Below are 22,457 nucleotides of genomic sequence, written 5' to 3'. Positions count from 1 at the left end.
TAGTAATCAACTACAGGATGTAATCAATGCACTAGTCAGCCACACGTACCAATCTGATGTTCTCGTACAAAGATTGAACACAAGAGATGAACTAGGGTTTGAGAGGAGATGGTGTTGTTGAAGATGTTGATGAAGATTTGCCTCCCAAATATGAGAGGGTTGTTGGTGATGACGATGACGATGATTTCCCCCTCTGAGAGGGAAGTTCCCCCGGCGGAATCGCTTCACCGAAGGGCATAAGTGCTCCTGCCCAAGTTTCGCCTCGAGACGGAGGCGCTCCGTCCCGAAAGTCCTCCTCTTATTTTTATAGGTCAAAATGACCTATATACCAGAAGAAGGGCACCGGAGGTGGGCCGAGGAGGGCAAAACCCACCAGGGCGCCCCTGGTCCCTGGTGTTTTGTGCTCACCAGGGTGGCCCCCTCCGGTAGTTATTGCTCCAGTATTTTTATATATTACAAACAATTCTCCGTAAATTTTTAGCTCATTTGGAGAAGTGCAGAATAGGTAACTCTGACATAGCTTTTCCAGGTCCAGAATTCCAACTGTCGGTATTCTCCCTCTTTGTGTAAACCTTGCATATTCTGAGAGAAAAGGCATTAGAATTGTTCCATAAAGATTTATTATGCATAAAAAGATTATAAATAACTGTAGGAAAACATGATGCAAAATGGACGTATCACCGACGCTCACACACTTTTCCAACATTGTGTTGGATGCCAACTTTTTGCAAACCAATGCCACGTGCCCCCCATGGCTCTTCGGACGATACACTCACCTGGAATTTCACGGTCTAGGGGCTGGGCATGGTCGGACCACTTAAACAGGGGACCAAGAAAAAGAAATATCTGCTAGTCATGGTTGACAAATTCACCAAGTGGATTGAGGCAAAGCCACTAACTTCAGCCAAGTCCGGACCAGTCATTGACTTTATATCCGGAGTGGTCCACCATTATGGTGTTCCTCGGAGTATAATAACGGACAATGGATCCAACTTTATAGGCCAGGAATTAAAAGACTGGTGCGCTAACTTGGGCATTAAGCTCGACCATGCATTCGTATATTACCCACAGTCCAATGGACAGGTCGAATGGACCAATGTATTAATCCTGAGCGGCATAAGGCCCAGGTTGGTCTGATCCTTGAAAGAATCCGACTGACATTGGGTGGAGGAGCTCGACTCCGTATTATAGGGCCTGCGTACCACTTCTAATCGATCCACGGGATACACACCGTCCTTCATGGTGTATGGGGCAGAAGCACCCTTGCCCGGCGACCTCATCCACGACACACTGTCCTCATGTACGAAGAAAGGGAGGGCAAGCTAGATTGGCAAGACGACTTGGACGCCTTAGAAGAAGAGCGCGATATAGCTCGGGCTCGCTCTACATTCTATCAACAGCAGGCCCGGTGTTACCAGAGCAAGGAGGTTCGGGTGAAAGCATATAATGTGGGTGAACTCGTTCTACGCCTCCTAGAGAAGCAGAAGAACAAGATATCACCCAAATGGGATGGCCCCTTCATAATTGACCAGGTGCTCGCAGGGGGAGCATATCGTCTCTGCAACCCAACGGACAATCCCCTCAAACCCAACCCATGGAATGCAGCTCAGCTTCGGCGCTTCTACCGGTGTCCTCACCCTCATTAGACCCTTCTTTCTTTCCTTCTTATACTTTTTTCCTTTTTAGCATTCCACAACCCGTGTTCAGCTAAACTGAGCTACGTCAAGTACTCCTCGGAATACATACTCAAATGCACCACCCAGTTATACCTGGGGGCTTCTTTCTACGAAGCTGATAAATACAATTCTAGTGCATCTATTCGTCTCCGTCGTGTTTGCACCCTTCCAATATCGTTTTTAAGCCACTATATGCATAACTTTGACTTAAGTTTTGGCCAAGTTGGGTTGCCTTACTCATGTGCTTACCCCCTACGTTCTCGATTATTTGGCTAGGGGGTAAAGGGAGCACCTCTGCGATTGTGACGTCCGGATATCCCGGGTACATACCTCAGAGGGGTGAAGCCGAAAGCTAGCGTTCTTAAGAATATAATTGATCGGCCACGATAGAAGTGAAAATAATTGCTGTTAACACCAGAATCCGGGGTTATTTTCCCGAAGTAACCATTGCCTGCATTATACGGGTATCCAGTTAAAATGTCTATGCTTAATATGACAAACCGAAGAAGGAACCCATGGAGGAACTATTTTGTTCGGAAGATGTTTCTTACGTTAAACATTAATATACATAACTCCCCGAGTGTGTTTTGTCTGTTCGTACCAAATGGCCAGATTGCCTGGTTCCTTTAAGTGAATTCATGATGCTCTTGGGTCACATAGTAAGGAACACTCCGTGGCTAATGGCGAGGGAGGCAGAAGCCGATGGACGGTTAAGACAACGTTTTACAAGCACGACTTGGAGAATATATTTGATGTAAAGTACATAGATACATAGAATCAAACACCCGGCTCTTGGCCGAGATTATCTAGTAGAGTATCCAGGGCGCAGTCTTCTTGGGAAATCCGAGCAGCAGGCATCACTTGATCATACACCAGATGAAATGGCACTTCTTGCCCATCCGGCCCTACTAGCCCCACTTGAGCCAGATGCTTCGGGTTAAGCTTGGTAAAGCAAGTCTTGACCATCGCCCATGCCTCACATGCTCCTTCTCGACAGGAGGATATTTTCCATAGCTTGAATCGGCATCGAGCTCCTTTAAATCGGTTCGCCAGCTCGCCCACCCCCTTCTGGAGGCGTCTCGTCCGACCATAATGCCTTGACCATGCTCTTCATAGCTTTTTGAGCCCTTTCTTGAACGGCGGGTAAATCCTTGAGCGGGTTTCCTCCGAACGAGCCAGCCTTTTCGACGGGACACCCGGTAAGGAGAAATAAAATGATATGGGGCATGATTAATCAAACTTTGTATATTGGACATAATCTGCATATCCACAAGTTAGCTTGCACTCACCGAACATGCCACTCTTCAATCTCTAGTTCTCCTCTTGGGCTTGTGCCAGTTGAGCTTTGAAGCTCTCAATTTCCTCGGCCTGCCGCTAGTTTTCCGCCTTCAGTTTATTCCTTTCTTCATGACTTCGGGTCAGTATACGATGACCAGCTTCTTGCTATGATTCCACATACCTTTTAGATTCTCTGGCCGAGTCCAGATCTTTCTGTAGTTGACCTATGGACTCGGCTGCTACGGGACAACCTTTCATTAGAAAAGGTGTCCCAAAGATTTCTCAATTGAACATATTAAAACTCTTACTCACCATGTGCTTCCCTGGTGAACTTCTTGACCCCCTCACGTTCGACCTTCATAGTTTCTAGTTGTGTTCGTTTTTGCTCGAGGTCTTCAAATAATTTCTTGTTTTGTTCCCTCGAAGCCTGCATCACATTGCAGCATTATACACATTCAGACCCTTAACTCGGCCGTCCCGCCCAACTTAAGGCTCGGGGATTACTGGGTTAGGATTTGTGTTCGGTTGTCATAACCTATCATGTACCTGCAAGTTGGACGACAAGATATTGGCGACTCCCTCAAGTCCGGCTTGGGTGGCTCCGAGATATGCGTCTACCGAGCTAAGAGCGCTAAACCCCCGTTCGAAAAATGCAGAATGACACAATGACTCCTTCCGTCGTCGGTGATTAATCACACTTTCGACTTCGGAGTTGGTGACCGAGACGTCCTCGGGGTCTTTGGGAAGTTGGTCTGCGACAGGAACAGCCGTGTCGGCACCAGCCCTAGCCGAAGACTATGGTTTGGGACAATCCCTCTGCACCTCTTCAATGTTCAAAGACGGAGGTGGCTCTACATGTCTCCTGCAGGCCTCAGTAAAAATCATGAGTACTTGCAACGGTTGTCACGGATACCAACGCCGAATTATGTGCTAGACATATTACCTCTTGGCCATGGGCTCGGTCGATGTAACCCCCGCAGTCGCTCCATGCTTCGGCACCTTGTGGCCTTTTGGTGCTGACACGGTTGCTACCGCTCTTGAGGATGTTCAACGTGATGAGCGGAGGCCCTTGCGGGTAGAAGTTAGCATGTTCGGAACGACGGGAGATGAACACCCTTTTAGGGAAGAGGCCTTCTTGTCACTTACAGCGGAAGAGGGGAGTGTCCCAGGGTGATCAACTAAAACTGCCACTTTAGAGCTGTTGGGGAACGTAGTATTTCAAAAAATTCCTACGATCACGCAAGATCTATCTAGGAGAAGCATCGCAACGAGCGGGGAGAGTGTGTCCACGTACCCTCGTAGACAGAAAGCGGAAGCGTTTAGTAACATGGTTGATGTAGTCGAACATCTTCGCGATCCAACCGATCCAAGTACCGAACATACGGCACCTCCGCGATCAGCACACGTTCAGCTCGGTGATGTCCCTCGAACTCTTGATCCAGTTGTGGCTGAGGGAGAGTTCCGTAAGCACGACGGTGTGGTGACGGTGATGATGAAGTTACCGGTGCAGGGCTTCGCCTAAGCACTATGATGATCTGACCGAGGTGTGTAACTGTGGACGGGGGCACTGCACACGGCCAAAAGATCAACTTATGTGTTCTAGGGTGCCCCCTGCCCCCATATATAAAGGAGGGAGAGAGAGGCAGGCGGCCCTAGGAGGGCGCGCACAGGTGTGGAGTCCTACTACGACTCCCTAGTCCTAGTAGGATTCCACCTCCCATACGGAGTAGGAAAGGCGGAAGGGAGAAGGAGAAGGAAAGGGGGCGGCCCGCTTCTCCTAGTCCTAATCGGCCTCTTGCCCAAAGGGGGGCGCACTAGCCCCTTGTGGGCTGGTGTGCTTCCCTCTTATGGCCCATAAGGCCCATAACTTCCCCGGTGGGGGGTGGGTTCCGGTAACCTCCCGGTACTCCAAAAAAATGTGCGAATCACTCGGAACCATTCCGATGTCCAAATGCAACCTTCCAATATATGAATCTTTACCTCTCGATCATTTCGAGACTCCTCATCATGTCCGTGATCTCATCCGGGACTCCCAACAACCTTCGGTCATCAAATCACATAAACTCATAATACAAATCGTCATCGAACGTTAAGCGTGCGGACCCTACGGGTTCGAGAACTATGTAGACATGACCGAGACATATCTCCGGTCAATAACCAATAGCGGAACCTGGATGCTCATATTGGCTCCTACATATTCTACGAAGATCTTTATTGGTCTAACCGCATAGCAACATACGTTGTTCCCTTTGTCATCGGTATGTTACTTGCCCAAGATTCGATCGTCGGTATCATCATACCTAGTTCAATCTTGTTACCGGCAAGTCTCTTTACTCGTTCCGTAATGCATCATCCCGTAACTAACTCATTAGTCACATTGCTTGCAAGGCTTATAGTGATGAGCATTACCGAGAGGGCCCAGAGATACCTCTCCGATACACTGAGTGACAAATTCTATTCTTGATCTATGCCAACCCAACAAATGCCTTCGGAGACACCTATAGAGCATCTTTATAATCACCCAGTTACGTTGTGGCGTTTGATAGCACACAAGGTGTTTCTCCGGTATTCGGGAGTTGCATAATCTCATAGTCAGAGGAACATGTATAAGTCATGAATAAAGCAATAGCAATAAAACTAAACGATCATTATGCTACGCTAACGGATGGGTCTTGTCCATCACATCATTCTCTAATGATGTGATCCCATTCATCAAATGACAACACATGTCCATGGCTAGGAAACTTAACCATCTTTGATTAACGAGCTAGTCAAGTAGAGGCATACTAGGGACACTCTGTTTGTCTATGTATTCACACATGTACTAAGTTTCTGGTTAATACAATTCTAGCATGAATAATAAACATTTATCATGATATAAGGAAATATAAATAACAACTTTATTATTGCCTCTAGGGCATATTTCCTTCAGTCTCCCACTTGCACTAGAGTCAATAATCTAGTTCACATCGCCATGTGATTTAACACCAATGGTTTACATCTTTATGTGATTAACACCCATAGTTCACATCGTCATGTGACCAACACCCAAAGGGTTTACTAGAGTCAGTAACCTAGTTCACATCGCCATGTGATTAACACCCAAAGAGTACTAAGGTGTGATCATGTTTTTCTTGTGAGAGAAATTTCGTCAACGGGTCTGTCATATTCAGAGCCGTATGTATTTTGCAAATTTTCTATGTCTACAATGCTCTGCATGGAGCTACTCTAGCTAATTTCTCCCACTTTCAATATGTATCCAGATTGAGATTCTGAGTCATCTGAATTAGTGTTAAAGCTTGCATCGACGTAACTTTTTTACGACGAACTCTTTATCAACTCCATAACCGAGAAACTTTTCCTTAGTCCTCTTAGGTAACTAAGGATAATTTTGACCGTTGTCCAATGATCCACTCCTTGATCACTATTGTACCCTCTTACCAAACTCATGGTGAGGTACACAATAGGTCTGGTACACATGATAGCATACTTTATAGAACCTATGACTGAGGCATAGGGAATGACTTTCATTCTCTTTCTATTTTCTGCCGTGGTCGGGTTTTGAGTTTTACTCAACTACACACCTTGCAACACAGGCAAGAACTCCTTCTTTGGCTGTTCTATTTTGAACTACTTCAAAATCTTGTCAAGGTACGTACTTATTGAAAAATCCTATCAAGCGTCTTGATCTATCTCTATAGATCTTGATACTTAATATGTAAGCAGCTTCACCAAGGTCTTTCTTTGAAGAACTCCTTTCAAACACTCCTTTATGCTTTCCAGAAAATTCTACATCATTTTCGATCAACAATATGTCATTCACATATACTTATCAGAAAGGCCGTAGTGCTCCCACTCACTTTATTGTAAATACAGGCTTCACCGCAAGTCTGTATAAAACTATATGCTTTGATCAACTCATCAAAGCGTATATTCCAACTCCGAGATGTTTGCACCAGTCCATAGATGGATCGCTGGAGCTTGCACACTTTGTTAGCACCTTTAGGATCGACAAAACCTTCTGGTTGCATCATATACAACTCTTATTTAATAAATCCATTAAGGAATGGAGTTTTGACATCCATTTGCCAGATTTCATAAAATGCGGCAATTGCTAACATGATTCAGACAGACTTAAGCATCGCTACGAGTGAGAAAATCTCATTGCAGTCAACACATTGAATTTGTCGAAAACCTTTTTGCAACAAGTCGAGCTTTGTAGATAGTAACACTGCCATCAGCGTCCATCTTCCTCTTGAAGATCCATTTATTCTCTATGGCTCGCCGATCATCGGGCAAGTCAACCAAAGTCCATACTTTGTTCTCATACATGGATCCCATCTCAGATTTCATGGCCTCAAGCCATTTCGCGGAATCTGGGCTCATCATCGCTTCCTCATAGTTCGTAGGTTCGTCATGGTCAAGCAACATGACCTCCAGAACAAGATTACCGTACCACTCTGGTGCAGATCATACTCTGGTTGACCTACGAGGTTCGGTAGTAATTTGATCTGAAGTTTCATGATCATCATCATTAGCTTTCTCACTGATTGGTGTAGGAATCACAGGGACTGATTTCTGTCATGAACTACTTTCCAATTCGGGAGAAGGTACAATCAAGTTCTACTTTCCTCCCACTCACTTCTTTCGAGAGAAACTCCTTCTCTAGAAAGGATCCATTCTTAGCAATGAATATCTTGCCTTTGGATCTGTGATAGAAAATGTACCCAACAGTCTCCTTTGGGTATCCTATGAGGACGTATTTCTCCGATTTGGGTTCAAGCTTATCAGGTTGAAGCTTTTTCACATAAGCATCGCAGTCCCAAACTTTAAGAAACGACAGCTTAGGTTTCTTGCCAAACCATAGTTCATAAGGTGTCGTCTCAACAGATTTAGGTGGTGCCCTATTTAACATGAATGCAGCTGTCTCTAATGCATAACCCCAAAACGATAGTGGTAAATCGGTAAGAGAAATCATAAATTGCACCATATCTAATAAAGTACGGTTACGACGTTCGGACACACCATTACGCTATGGTGTTCCAGGTGGCGTGAGTTGTGAAACTATTCCACATTGTTTTAAATGAAGACCAAACTCGTAACTCAAATATTCGCTTCTGCGATCAGATCGTAGAAGCTTTATTTTCTTGTTACAATGATTTCCTACTTCACTCTGAACTTTTTTGAACTTTTCAAATGTTTCAGACTTATGTTTCATCAAGTAGATATACCCATATCTGCTCAAATCATCTGTGAAGGTTAGAAAATAATGATACCCACCGCGAGCCTCAACACTCATTGGACCGCATACATTAGTATGTATTCTTTCCAATAAGTCAGCTGCTCGCTCCATCGTTCCTGAGAATGGAGTCTTTAGTCATCTTGCCCATCAGGCATGGTTCGCAAGCATCAAGTGATTCATAATCAAGTGATTCTAAAAGCCCATCAGCATGGAGTTTCTTCATGCTCTTTACACCAATATGACCTAAAGAGCAGTGCCACAAATAATTTGCAGTATCATTATTAAGTTTGCATCTTTGGCTTCAATATTATGAATATGTGTATCACTATGATCGAGATTCAATAAACCATTCACCTTGGGTGTATGACCACAGAAGGTTCTATTCATGTAAACAGAATAACAATTATTCTTTGACTTAAATGAATAACCGTATTGCAATAAACATGATCCAATCATATTATGCTCAACGCAAACACCAAATAAAATTTATTTTAGGTTCAACACTAATCCCGAAGGTATAGGGAGTGTGTGATGGTGATCTTATCAACCTTGGAATCACACATCGTCACCTCGCCCTCAACTAGTCTCCGTTCATTTTGTAACTCATGTTTCAAGTTACTAATTATAGCAACTGAACGAGTATCAAATACCCAGGGGCTACTATGAATACTAGTAAGTACACATCAATAACATGTATATCATATATACTTTTGTTCACTTTGCCATCCTTCTTATCCGCCAAGTATTTGGGGCAGTTCCGCTTCCAGTGACCATTTCCTTTGCAGTAGAAGCACTTAGTTTCAGGCTTGGGGTATAGCTTTGGGCTTCTTCATGGGAGTGGCAACTCACTTGTCATTCTATTTGAAGTTCCCTTTCTTTCCCTTTGCCCTTTTACTTGAAACTAGTGGTCTTGTCAGCCATCAACACTTGATGCTTTTCTTGATTTCTACCTTCGCCAATTTCAGCATCACGAAGAGCTCGGGAATCGTTTTTGTCATCCCTTACATATTATAGTTCACCACGAACTTCCAGTAACTTGGTGATAGTGACTAGAGAACTCTGTCAATCACTATCTTATCTGGAAGATTAACTCCCACTTGATTCAAGCGATTGTAGTACTCAGGCATTCTGAGCACATGCTCACTGGTTGAGCTATTCTCCTCCATCTTGTAGGCAAAATACTTGTCAGAGGTATCATACCTCTCGACTCGGGCACGAGTCTGAAATACCAATTTCAGCTCTTGGAACATCTTATATGCCCCGGTAGGTTCAAAACATTTTTGAAGTCCTGCTTCTAAGCCGTTAAGCATGGTGCACTAAACTATCAAGTAGTCATCATACCGTGCTTGTCAAACGTTCATAACGTCTGCATCTGCTCTTGCAATAGTTCTGTCACCTAGTGGTGCATCAAGGACATAATTCTTCTGTGCAGCAATGAGGATAATCCTCAGATAATGGACCTAGTCCGCATCATTGCTACTATCATCTTTCAACTTATTTTTCTCTAGGAACATATCAAAAATAAAACGGGGAAGCTATACGTGAGCTATTGGTCTACAACATAGATATGCAAATACTATCAGGACTAAGTTCATGATAAATTAAAGTTCAATTAATCATAATACTTAAGAACTCCCACTTCGATAGACACCCCTCTAGTCATCTAAGTGATCACGTGATCCATATCAACTAAACCATGTCCGATCATCACTTGAGATGGAGTAGTTTTCAATGGTGAACATCACTATGTTGATCATATCTACTATATGATTCACGTTTGACCTTTCGGTCCCAGTGTTCTGAGGCCATATCTGCATATGCTAGGCTCGTCAAGTTTAACCCGAGTATTCTGCATGTGCAAAACTGGCTTGCACCCGTTGTATGTCAACGTAGAGCCTATCACACCTGATCATCACGTGGTGTCTCAGCACGAAGAACTTTTGCAACGGTGCATACTCAGGGAGAACACTTATACCTTAAAATTTTAGTGAGGGATCATCTTATAATGCTACCGCCGTACTAAGCAAAATAAGATGCATAAAAGATAAACATCACATGCAATCAAATAAGTGATATGATATGGCCATCATCATCTTGTGCCTTTGATCTCCATCTCCAAAGCACCGTCAAGATAACATCGTCACCGTCTTGACACCTAGATCTCAGTCGAAGCATCGTTGTCGTCTCGCCAACTATTACTTCTACGACTATCGCTACCGCTTAGTGATAAAGTAAAGCAATTACATGGCGATTGCATTTCATACAATAAAGCGACAACCATATGACTCCTGCCAGTTGCCGATAACTGTTACAAAACATGATCATCTCATACAACAATTTATATATCATCACGTCTTGACCATATCACATCACAGCAAGCCCTGCAAAAACAAGTTAGATGTCCTCTACTTTGTTGTTGCAAGTTTTACGTGGCTGCTACGGGCTTCTAGCAAGAACCGTTCTTACCTACGCATCAAAACCACAACGAATTTTCCTCAAGTGTGTTGTTTTAACCTTCAACAAGGACCGGGCGTAGTCAAACTCGATTCAACTGAAGTTGGAGAAACAGACACCCGCTAGCCACCTGTGTGCAACGCACGGCAGTAGAACCAGTCTCATGAACGCGGTCATGTAATGTCGGTCCAGGCCGCTTCATCCAACAATGCCGCCAAATCAAAGTAAGACATTCTGGTAAGCAGTATGACTATTATCACCCACAACTACGCATAGACCTGGCTCTGATACCACTGTTGGGGAACGTATTTCAAAAAATTTACTATGATCACGCAAGATCTATCTAGGAGAAGCATAGCAATGAGCAGGGAGAGTGTGTCCACGTACCCTCGTAGACCAAAAGCGGAAGCGTTTAGTAACGCGGTTGATGTAGTCGAACGTCTTCGCGATCCAACCGATCCAAGTACCGAACGTACGGCACCTCCGCGATCAGCACATGTTCAGCTCGGTGACGTCCCTCGAACTCTTGATCCAGTTGTGGCCGAGGGAGAGTTCCGTCAGCACGACGGCGTGGTGACGGTGATGATGAAGTTACCGGCGTAGGGCTTCGCCTAAGCACTACGACGATATGACCGAGGTGTGTAACTGTGGAGGGGGGCACCGCACACGGCTAAAAGATCAACTTGTGTGTTCTAGGGTGCCCCTGCCCCGTATGTAAAGGAGAGAGAGGGAGAGGCAGCCGGCCCTAGGAGGGCGCGCCAAGGTGTGGAGTCCTACTAGGACTCCCTAGTCCGTCCTAGTCCTAGTAAGATTCCACCTCCCATACGGAGCGGGAAAGGGGGGGCCCGCCCCCTTCTCCTAGTCCTAATCGGCCTCCTACCCAAAGGGGGGGTGCACCAGCCCCTTGTGGGCTGGTGTGCTTCCCTCTTATGGCCCATAAGGCCCATAACTTCTCCGGGGGGTCCGGTAACCTCCCGGTACTCCGGAAAAATGCCTGAATCACTCAGAACCATTCGATGTCCAAATGCAACCTTCCAATATATGAATCTTTACCTCTCGACCATTTCGAGACTCTTTGTCATGTCCGTGATCTCATCCGGGACTCCGAACAACCTTCTGTCATCAAATCACATAAACTCATAATACAAATCGTCATCGAACATTAAGCGTGCGGACCCTACGGGTTCGAGAACTATGTAGACATGACCGAGACACATCTCCGGTCAATAACCAATAGCAGAACCTGGATGCTCATATTGGCTCCTACATAATCTACGAAGATCTTTATCGGTCAAACCACATAACAACATACGTTGTTCCCTTTGTCATCGGTATGTTACTTGCCCGAGATTCAATCGTTGGTATCATCATACCTAGTTCAATCTCGTTACCGGCAAGTCTCTTTACTCGTTCCGTAATGCATCATCCCGTAACTAACTCATTAGTTACATTGCTTGCAAGGCTTATAGTGATGAGCACTACCGAGAGGGCCCAGAGATACCTCTCCGATACATGGAGTGACAAATTCTATTCTTGATCTATGCCAACCCAACAAACGCCTTCGGAGACACCTGTAGAGCATCTTTATAATCACCTAGTTATGTTGTGACGTTTGATAGCACACAAGGTGTTCCTTCGGTATTCGGGAGTTGCATAATCTCATAGTCAGAGGAACATGTATAAGTCATGAAGAAAGCAATAGCAATAAAACTAAACGATCATTATGCTATGCTAACGGATGGGTCTTGTCCATCACATCATTCTCTAATGATGTGATCCCGTTCATCAAATGACAACACATGTCCATGGCTGGGAAACTTAACCATCTTTGATTAACGAGCTAGCCAAGTAGAGGCATACTAGGGACACTCTGTTTGTCTATGTATTCACACATGTACTAAGTTTCCGGTTAATACAATTCTAGCATGAATAATAAACATTTATCATGATATAAGGAAATATAAATAACAACTTTATTATTGCCTCTAGGGCATATTTCCTTCAAGAGCCATCAAGACTCTCCTGATAGAAGACCCCGTCATCGAAATCGATCGACGTTTCAGGATCATCATGGAATCCCAGGTCGTCGACGCAGCAGTAATCCTCTGGTTGAGGCGAAGGGCACCTGACTGTCTCAATCCAGCGCCTCCAGTTCTGCTCGAAAGGTTGGGAGATCTAGTTAGCACAAAAACAGACATAATATATAGTAGAACTCACCCATTCAATGGGATTATAGCTCGAATAACCGTCCCTGTGCTTTAGGCGGGCGAATTCTTGGTCTTCTCCATTAAAGAGATCGGCCAGTATGGCTGCCATTGCTGCTTGATTAGAATGCCACTTCCGTTTGTAACGGGTTGCGTCTTCATTTCCGTTGTAGCACCAAAGGGGGTGCATCCTTTGCTGGAGAGGTTGGACGCACCGGGTAATGGCGGCCTCCATCACATCAATGATGGTTAGCCCGTTATGAGCTAATAACCTCACTTGGGCAGCCAGGCACTTTACTTCGGCACTCTCTTCTTGGGAAGGGCCTTTCGGGTGCCAGATGAACCGCTTCTTCGGAGGATCCGGAGAGTGTTCAGGCATACCCCTTCGAGTTGGATCGTATAGGGGAACGTCTTCGATATAAAACCATTCGGAGGTCCACTCAGAATCTTTCTTTCGGGTCCCGAAGGGTACCCCGTCCCAGCAATGTGCCATACTTCGGCTCCGCCGACCTTGTAAATCATACCTCCTCGAGTGCGCGGGACGAGGCAAAACTATTTTCTCCATAATTTGAGATGGGCCTCGCATCCCAGAAAAATCTCACAAAGGGCAACATAGCCCGAGATATGAAGAATGGATCCTGGGGTGAGATGATGGATCTGGAGGATCTGGATCCTGTAAAATTCTAATAAACCCCTTGGGAAGGGGTGAATGGGAAATCCCAAACCTCATAAGAGGAAGGGCACGAGACATACCCTCTCTTCCTTGCGTGGGGCGGGGAAGTTTTCTACAAGGGCTTCGCCGCTCGCGGAGGTTAATCCAGGACGTGTGGACGCCAAATCTGAAGCAGGAAAGTATCCTTGCGTCTCGAGGCTACTTAGTCGAAGACAGGAGATGGAACAGTTTGCCCAATCACCCTGGAGAGGACCGTGAGGGTGTGAGGGGGAGCTTGGGGCGTTCGCCTTTCTCTCAAAGCTCTCTGATTCTTTGGCCTCTCGATGGTTTGGGAATGAGATGCATTACCTTTCGCGCTCCCTTCCTGTTTAATAGGCACTTCTTCTTGGCCTTAAGGGGCATTTCTGTAAAATATTACTGAACCGCCTGCCTCCGTTTGGCGCGTGAAGGTCGAGGGATGTCGTTACTCTAAGTAAGGAAATTAATGTTGTGGACCCACTGATACCTCGTCAGGTCGAAAGGTCATCAGTGGCCGAGCTATTGTTAGCCGAATACAAAGGGGAAAGGAACTCGCCCCGCAAGCCGGAAACTTTGGACGTGTGAGACGCCGGCATTGGACGCCAGTTCGAGGACTACTGAGGGAGTCCCGGATAGGGGGGGTCCTCGGGCTGCCGGCCTATCTTTCACGGGCCGGCCTAAAGGATTTCTGCGGATTCTATTAAGGAAGGCCGCCGAAGACCTGATGTGTTCTCCAAGACAAGATAGTGGTGTGTGCGTGTTTATCTCCTGATGACAACTACTATGTGTAACCCTAGGGACCCCTGGTGTTTATATAAACCAGAGGGCTTAGTCTGTAGAGGCTATAAGAACCATCATCTTACTCAGCTAGGGTTTAGTTCATTTGATCTCGTGGTAGACCAACTCTGTAACCATCATACACACATCAATACAATCAAAGCAGGACGTAGGGTTTTACCTCTTCGAGAGGGCACGAACCTGGGTAAACATTGTGTCCCTTGTCTCATGTTACACATCGATCCGAGATCCGCAGCTCGGGACCCTCTACCCGAGATCCGCCGGTTTTGACACCGACAGCAGCCCCTCGGGGTCCCGACGTGGATGTGGACTGCCACAACATGGTGGTGGCTCATGGCGGTGGTCTGGGTCGTTTCACACCAGCGGCTGAACTTCTTCAGCGTCGGCTGGTCGGTGAGCGCCCTTGTCGACCTTCGATTCCTCTCCTCGTCGTTCGAGCACTACCTTCATCGAAGAGTTGGCCCACTCCCAGCTGCGGCCCAACACTCGTATCGCGCACGGCAGCAGGACCGAGCTCGTCTAGCGCCCGACAGCAGGACCTAACTCGTCTTGTGCCCGGCAGCAGGACTGAGCTCGTCTCGCGCCCGGCAGCAAGACCGAGCTCTCGTCTCGCGCCCGGCGGCAGGACGGGCCGATGGAGGCCTGTTTTGGCCGGCCCATTGGGTCTCGGCATTGGGGGAAGCTCAGGGGTGCAAAAGGCGGGGCCTTCCCACTCGTCTCTTTGGTTGGGGTAGCGGTGGGTGGCGAGTGAGGTCCCGTCTAGGTCTTGGATGCCGAGGCGGCGACCCCGGTGGTGGTGCCGCGGTGCTCATGGGCAGAGCCCGTGGCTTGGTGCTGCCCGGTGACCAGACATGATCGCCGGGTTGTGGCGTTCGGTGGCGGTGAGTATTGACCGGGGTGAAAACATGTTCTATCTACGGACGGACCGGCTGCGGCGAAGCTCGTTCCCTTCTTGAAGGCGTCATCACGGCCATCATTGCTCGTCGTGTTGCTCCAGGGGAAACTCTGAGCGTGGCGTCGGGCGATGGCGGCGCTCCGGTGTCGTATCCTTCCTGAAGGCGCCGCCTTGGAGCCCACGGTTCGTCGTATGCGGCTTCATCTCTTCACGATGGCGTGTGCACGGTCGAGGACCCGGCTGCTCTTGTAGTGCTGGAGGTGGTGTTGCTGTGCTCAATGCCTATGTATCTTGCCTTGGGTGTGTGCGTGTGTTGTGGTGGCGTGGTTTGTACCGGGTTGTTATTGGTCGTTGCTTTATGTATAATGCGGGGCGAAAGCCTTTTCCAGTTGGTTAGTGAGGTGGTGCTGACATGATACTTAGATGTGAGGTATTATCTCATATGTAGATGTGACATAGTTGGCTTGTATTTAATGCTATATCTCAAAACATATCATACTTGTACATATTATTTGTTGGGAAACGATTGGTTTCACCCGGCTGATTTTTAGCGCGCGTCCGCCGCCTGCTGTGCCGTTGGATCCCTGATCCGTTTCTCCCGTGATACACAGTGTCTCCACGTCTATCCCTTGCACGTGCGTGGTCCTCGTGGGATATTAGCTGATGCCTATCTATGTGTGTTTGATTTTTACTGCCGCACACACTACTTCGTGCACTGCTGCTATGTACGGCACACCATAGCTGCTTTTTCCAACGGCGTATCCTGTGCGTCTTTATAGACGTGGCTTCTACCGGCGGATCGCACGCGAGCATTCGCCGAGTACGACACGTGTCTCGAGGGAGCAGTCTTTTTTTCTATCTTTCGGTCAACGTGGCCATTGCTCGCTGCTCAATGTCCACTGCAATGAGTTTCCGCAGCACTGCAACAAGACTTCTGTTTCAGAAAAATTAAATTTAAAGCGAGACCTTTGTTGCAAAAAAACTAAGTTGCAACAAGACCTCTGTTGCAAAGAAAAAATTGAAACAAGACATCTGTTGTAAAAAAACTAAATTACAACAAGATCTCTGTTGCAAAAAAAAATTGCAAAAATTTCTGCAACATGACTCGTGTTGCAGAAATTTCCCGCAACATGACCTACGTTGTAATAATAAAAGGGTGATGCTCAGTCGCTCAATTCGTCGGATCCGTTGCAATTTCTTTTTCGAAACAAGGCCTCTATTGCCGGAAAAACTGTAACAGAGCTTTTGTTGCAAAAATAATTATTTTGCAACGGACTTGTGTTGCAAAAAAAATATGCAACTTGACCTATGTTGCAAAAAAATTCGTAACATGACCTGTGTTGCAGAAATTTTCCGCAACACGACCTGTGTTGCGATAATAAAGGATGACGCTCGGTCAATAAATCAAAAAAAAAATGTTGCGGACCGTAACGTGTAGACACCACCAGTATGACACTCGGACGAAAGCTAACAAATGTCAAGTCGACATCAACGTGGTACATGTGCAACCGTCATCAAGCACGGAGAACCCCCTCGAATCTTGGCCTTGCAGAGAAGCACCGTGTCGTAGCATGCCGCGATGTTGCATCCAGCCGGCATCTTCACCGCCACGTCCACCGCCGCGTCGCCTCGCTTCAGCTCGCCGGCGAGCTGGTCCCGAAGGAAGCGCGGCACCGTCACGTTCTGCCCCCACGCCCTGGCCCGGCCCTCTCGCTCCCCCTTCGCCTCCATGCAGAACGACGGCATAGAGCCCTTGCCGAGGAAGGCGTCCCCGTACGACACAGACGCCGCCGAGAGAAGCGGGACGCATGCCTGATCCCTGTCGCCGGAGTTGCTGACGTGCAGGGTGAGGTTGAACACCGGGGAGAGGGTAGGCCGGTCGCCCGCGACGTCGGCCAGGTCCAGCCCGGCCACGCCGGTGATGGCCACCGAGTACCGGGGGGCTGGCTGTAGCTGCGATCATAATCATGTTAGATCCATCGGGATCACATGTGTTGGATATCCACGGTAGTTGCGGGATCAGATGGGGTATTACCTTCACCTTGGGTTGATGAAATCACGCCGTTGGCCATGGCGGGACGGTGAGGGCGGTGTGAGCCTCTGTGTGTGTGTTGTGGCGGCTGCAGCGGCAGAGAAAGGGAGAGGTGGTGGCGGAGCTTCCCATCAGCACTGCACTAACCCTATATCGGTAGGGGATGTAGGTGGGGTGTACGACATCGCGACGAGCCTCGTAAGTCGAGCCGCCGGCCCCCACCTCTTTATATAGTGCAGGTGACAGGGGCCCGTCAACCATAGTCGGTTGAGCGCCCCCGATCAGGGCGCAGATCTAAGGGCCCGGTGGGCCGTTGGGCCCACACGATGGAGATCATCCTAACATTCAACCACACAAGTTAGCGACAATTGTGGATTTCGCTATACATTTCACATGTCCTGTCTTTGTACTCATAATCTTTTGAGAGCACTTATTTCTTTCAACATGAGGCTGATATCTTTGACTCCATTCCAGTGATCTATATATGTACTGGACATTGCCAAAACAACCCGGATACGTGAATTGTGTCAGGGTAATATATTGAGCTTCCAACAGCTGAAGCATATGGTACCATATCCGTTTTCAATCTTTTCTCATCAACTTTTGGAACACCGTAGTTTCCAGTTCCATTACCCTTGACTATAAGAACTGGCGTAGGTTTTCTCGCATGCATACTTTAGAGACCTTTCTAAGCATGTCCATGTGACATTACTAATACCCCTTTTATTCTTTTCTTGGTGAATCTCGATAATTATAACGAGAGACACTCTACCGAGAACATTCTTTTGAACTTTGAGAACAAGAACTTCTTTTCTTCTCCTGCAGTAGATTGACATGACCACTAGCAAGTAGGACGTCATCCACATGCACAAGATTATGAAATGAATTTCCCATTCTATAACTTTGCAAGAATACAATTGTCCTTCCATTTTCTTTAACCCAAAATAACATATGATTCTTTTAACTTTAAATGCCACTGTCTAGAGACTTGCTCTAGTCCATAAAAGACTTCTTGAAGCAGTATCCTTTGTGTTCTTTACTTTATCTGATGTAACTCAGATCATGCACAAAACTTTCAATTTAAGTCGTGCTTTACACCTTTACATATTTCCGTTGGAGTCACATTGACCTTGTAGACCCTTTACAGCCTACTGTTTTGGCTCCATTGGAAATTACTTATGAGTCTCAAAACTCGATTGAGCGCTTTAAATGAGGTGGGATCAACCTCCATTTGAATTTCACTAACATAGACTTTATAGTAATCAGAAGTATCTGACCTTCTCATTCCTTAAGACCATCTGTGTCTTAGGTACTAGCACTTCTTTCATATGGGGTTGTTGTTGCTCTGTCATTGCCAAGAGGCAAATTAATTCTATAGTCTTTGGTATTTTCATACCATGCTCCCCCAGATTTACTCCATCTTCACTAAAATGGGGTATCTTTAAACTTTATTATTTGGGTTTATTCTGTTAAAACTTTCTTTTCTTTATGGTACTTTTAAGCACCGTCTTAGTATTCGTTAGTCTACTGTTGAAACTATAAAAGATCTAGGAATACAACTATTTCTGTTCTTTAGGGGTATTATTATGACCGTCGTACTCCCCCAGACGATCACATTCTTCATGAATGGATCACTTTAGATGCATAATATGCATCATATTATCTAAAGTATAGGGGAGTTTCATCATTCTTAATTTGTCTAATATTTCTTTCTCCCCCTCGAAATGTGGCAAGAAATTTTCTGCCACAATTTTGAAAACCATTCATGACTTTTGTGAATTGAGGAAACTTCAATTATCTATTTCATTCATCTGATTACTTCATGCGAAATGAAGTTATCTGTTAACTGGTATGGGAGTACTTTTTTCTCATTCCATTTCAGAAACTCAACAGAGTTCTTTATTATTAGTACTTTTGCAAGTCACACTTGCATATCAATCTTATCTTTAGGTTCGTCTCTCACTTTTATTCTCTTTGGATTTATTGAATGCCTAATGATCATTACACATAAGGTGTACGGTCGATACTAGGTAAGCATAATAGCTACTCCATACTTTTCTCCCAGAGTGGGACGCATTAAACGCACATGAGTCATCATATCTTTCTCCTGTCATATAGGATAAGTCTGTGCATAAATTTCTCCCGCCACAGGATTTCTGTCATAATACTATGTCAACTTTACCCAGTTACGCAGGTATTTTCCCAGACTTTCCCCGCCATGCGGGTTTTATCATAATCCTCTTTTCCTGCTATGCGGGTAATTCCCTGTAAGGAACATAAATGCCAGAATTGGCTCTTTTGACTGCATATGCAATCATGAAATTCAGAAATAAATCCGAACGCTCTTTGACACACATGCTTAATCCGACGTTGGTCAAATTAAACACGCATGTTGCTTGTTTCATCTCAAATCGTGTTGACTGAAAAATCTTCTTCATATAGAATACATGAAAGACATTCGTCAACGAAGACTCTCAATGATCTATTTGTTTTCTTTTCTTGGATTAATATCCAAGAATTCTTTTCTTTTGAAGCCATTCTTTAGAGAGAACATACTCCCTCACGTTATGACCTTTCTTGGTCATCTTTCGGGTAACAAGTACCCAGCCATTCGCTTTCACGAATGAAAGCATGGAAAACTTTTAGTCTGAGAAAACTTAGCCAATAATCAACAATAATGAGCATAAAAAATAACCCTACGTTGGTCTGGTTAAAAAATATGCACATTAAACTTTTTAAAACTTTCTTTTTATACTCTAAATCACCGTTGTGGTAGAATTAGAATAAAACTCGTTCTTCTACATTAATTCCATATCACCGTTGGGCGGAAATGGAAATAATGCATATAACTCATAAACAATGTGATGATAGTATTTCTATTAAACAACTTTGCTAAGAAATAATCATCATCATCATCAACTTTATTGCAGCGGAAAACTTTTAATATACATTTCTCAATCTTTATCAAATGCTCTGAAAATTGGTCACTTTGATACAAAAATTATCAGAGATTTAAGCTTTGAACATAAGACTCGTAGAATTATAGTACTGTTATCATCAACGTTGGTCAGAAAATAACAATACCATATTTTAACTTTAAAAGAAATATCTTTTTTATCATATCGGAAACTATCTGCATCTTATTTCATCCACAGGGGAAAACATTGCTAAGAACAGTTCTTCCAATTAAATTTTCCCGTTGGTTCCAATTTAATTGAAGGATAAAACCTTTTCTTTGCAGCGGAAACTTTCAATATTCTATGCAGAAACAATTCTGCACTCTTTTACTCTCTAAGCAATTTTAACCGATTGGTTCAAAAAAGCAATAGAGAAGCAACAATTTAATCTTTTACTTTAGTTCTATTCACTTATGAAAGAGCACTTTTATTTTTATTTGTAGTGGAAAAACATGAATAAAAAATTCATGAACTTTATTCTTTTCAGAAACTTTTATTTACTGTTACTTTGCTATTTTCTAGATAGATTTTTGTTGGATTAATTTGAATAGAAAAAAGAAAACTATGTGAAATTTGCCCAAAACTCTGGACAAAAAACAAAAATGAAATGCTTCTTGTGCTGGCCGAAAATGGCCCAGCCATTCGGAGCCCGTTTGGCTCGCGCGCGGCTGCCGGCTTGTCCTCCTCCCGAAACCGGTCCAATGGCCTGCTTTACTCTGGCCCATCGGCCCGTTGGGGGGTTGCGCCGCTCGATGGCTGCCGTCGGATCAAATCCGACGGCCATCCGCGTAGATCGGGCGAGTAAAACCGAGTGCAGCCGCGTGCTCCCGTAACCCTAGCGCCATTCCGCCCACGCGCCTCTCTCGCCCGGTCGCTCGAATCCGTCCCTGTCGCCGGGCCACCGTGCTGCTCCGCAGCTAGCCGCCGGCGACGGCGGTGACGGCCACCGCGCCGCGCCTGGCCGCCGGCGATGGCGGCGACGGCCACCGCGCCACGCTTTCTCTTCCTCCCCTTTTTATTTTCTCCATCTGTGACAGAGACAGAGGGGAGACGCGTAGCCGCGCCCTTCTGTGCTCCCCTTGCCCGCGACAACGGCGGAGCAGTCCTGCAGCGGCGCCATTGCTATCCCCCTCGCCGGTTGCGCGTTCCCCTTGTGGTGAGCGCGCCGCCGTCGAGCGGTTTAGCCGCGGTGCTCTTTTCCCCTCTCGGGGTATTGTTCTTCTTCCCGGATCCTCGGCATGCCGATGCGATTCGGGATCTAGAGGAACGGCGCGGCCGGTGCGGCGGCGCTCTGTACTGCGAGATTTCTTTGCCCTTCTTTTCCCCTCTTTTTTGTTTTTGGGGTTAGGGTTCTTGGGCGGGGGGAGGAAACTTTCTTTTCTTTGTTCACTTACCGAAAATATCAACACAAGAAAGGCTCTGATACCATTGTTAGATCCATCGGGATCACATGTGTTGGATATCCACGGTAGTTGCGGGATCAGATGGGGTATTACCTTCACCTTGGGTTGATGAACTCACGCCGTTGGCCATGGCGGGACGGTGACGGCGGTGTGAGCCTGTGTGTGTGTGTGTTGTGGCGGCTGCAGTGGCAGAGAAAGGGAGAGGTGGTGGCGGAGCTTCCCGTCAGCACTGCACTAACCCTAGATCGGTAGGGGATGTAGGTGGGGTGTACAGCATCGCGACGAACCTCGTAAGTCGAGCCGCCGGCCCCCACCTCTTTATATAGTGCAGGTGACAGGGGCCCGTCAACCATAGTCGGTTGAGCGCCCCCGATCAGGGCGCAGATCTAAGGGCCCGGTGGACCGTTGGGCCCACACGATGGAGATCATCCTAACAAATCATGCCTGTTGAGCTCGTAGATCAACGCCGCTATCACGCCGGTCAAGCTCACGATGAACGCCACGATAGCGAGCAGGCAGCAGCATCCGCTTTCGTCACCGTCTTCTTCCGCCATGCTGGAAAAAGAAACAGATTTTCCTGATCGATCCTCGCGTGCTCTTTGATCAGGAAGGTGGTTCGGCGATATATAAAGGAGAGGTAATAACACCAATGGTGCTTGAACTTGCCACGAATGTTCACTTTAGTACCTGAACTTGAAAAATACGCCGAACTGGTTCTAAACTTGACATTAACGTGCAAATATGGTGCTAATCCCATTTGTAGACGTAAAGTGTGCTGAGGTGGCACACTCCATTTTTACAGACAAAAGAGGATTTTAGTTGAATAT

This window comes from Triticum aestivum, chromosome 2D, assembly GCF_018294505.1.
Source record: "Triticum aestivum cultivar Chinese Spring chromosome 2D, IWGSC CS RefSeq v2.1, whole genome shotgun sequence".
In the NCBI taxonomy this organism is placed as follows: domain Eukaryota; kingdom Viridiplantae; phylum Streptophyta; class Magnoliopsida; order Poales; family Poaceae; genus Triticum; species Triticum aestivum.
Note: the sequence above shows the minus strand (reverse complement) of the source record.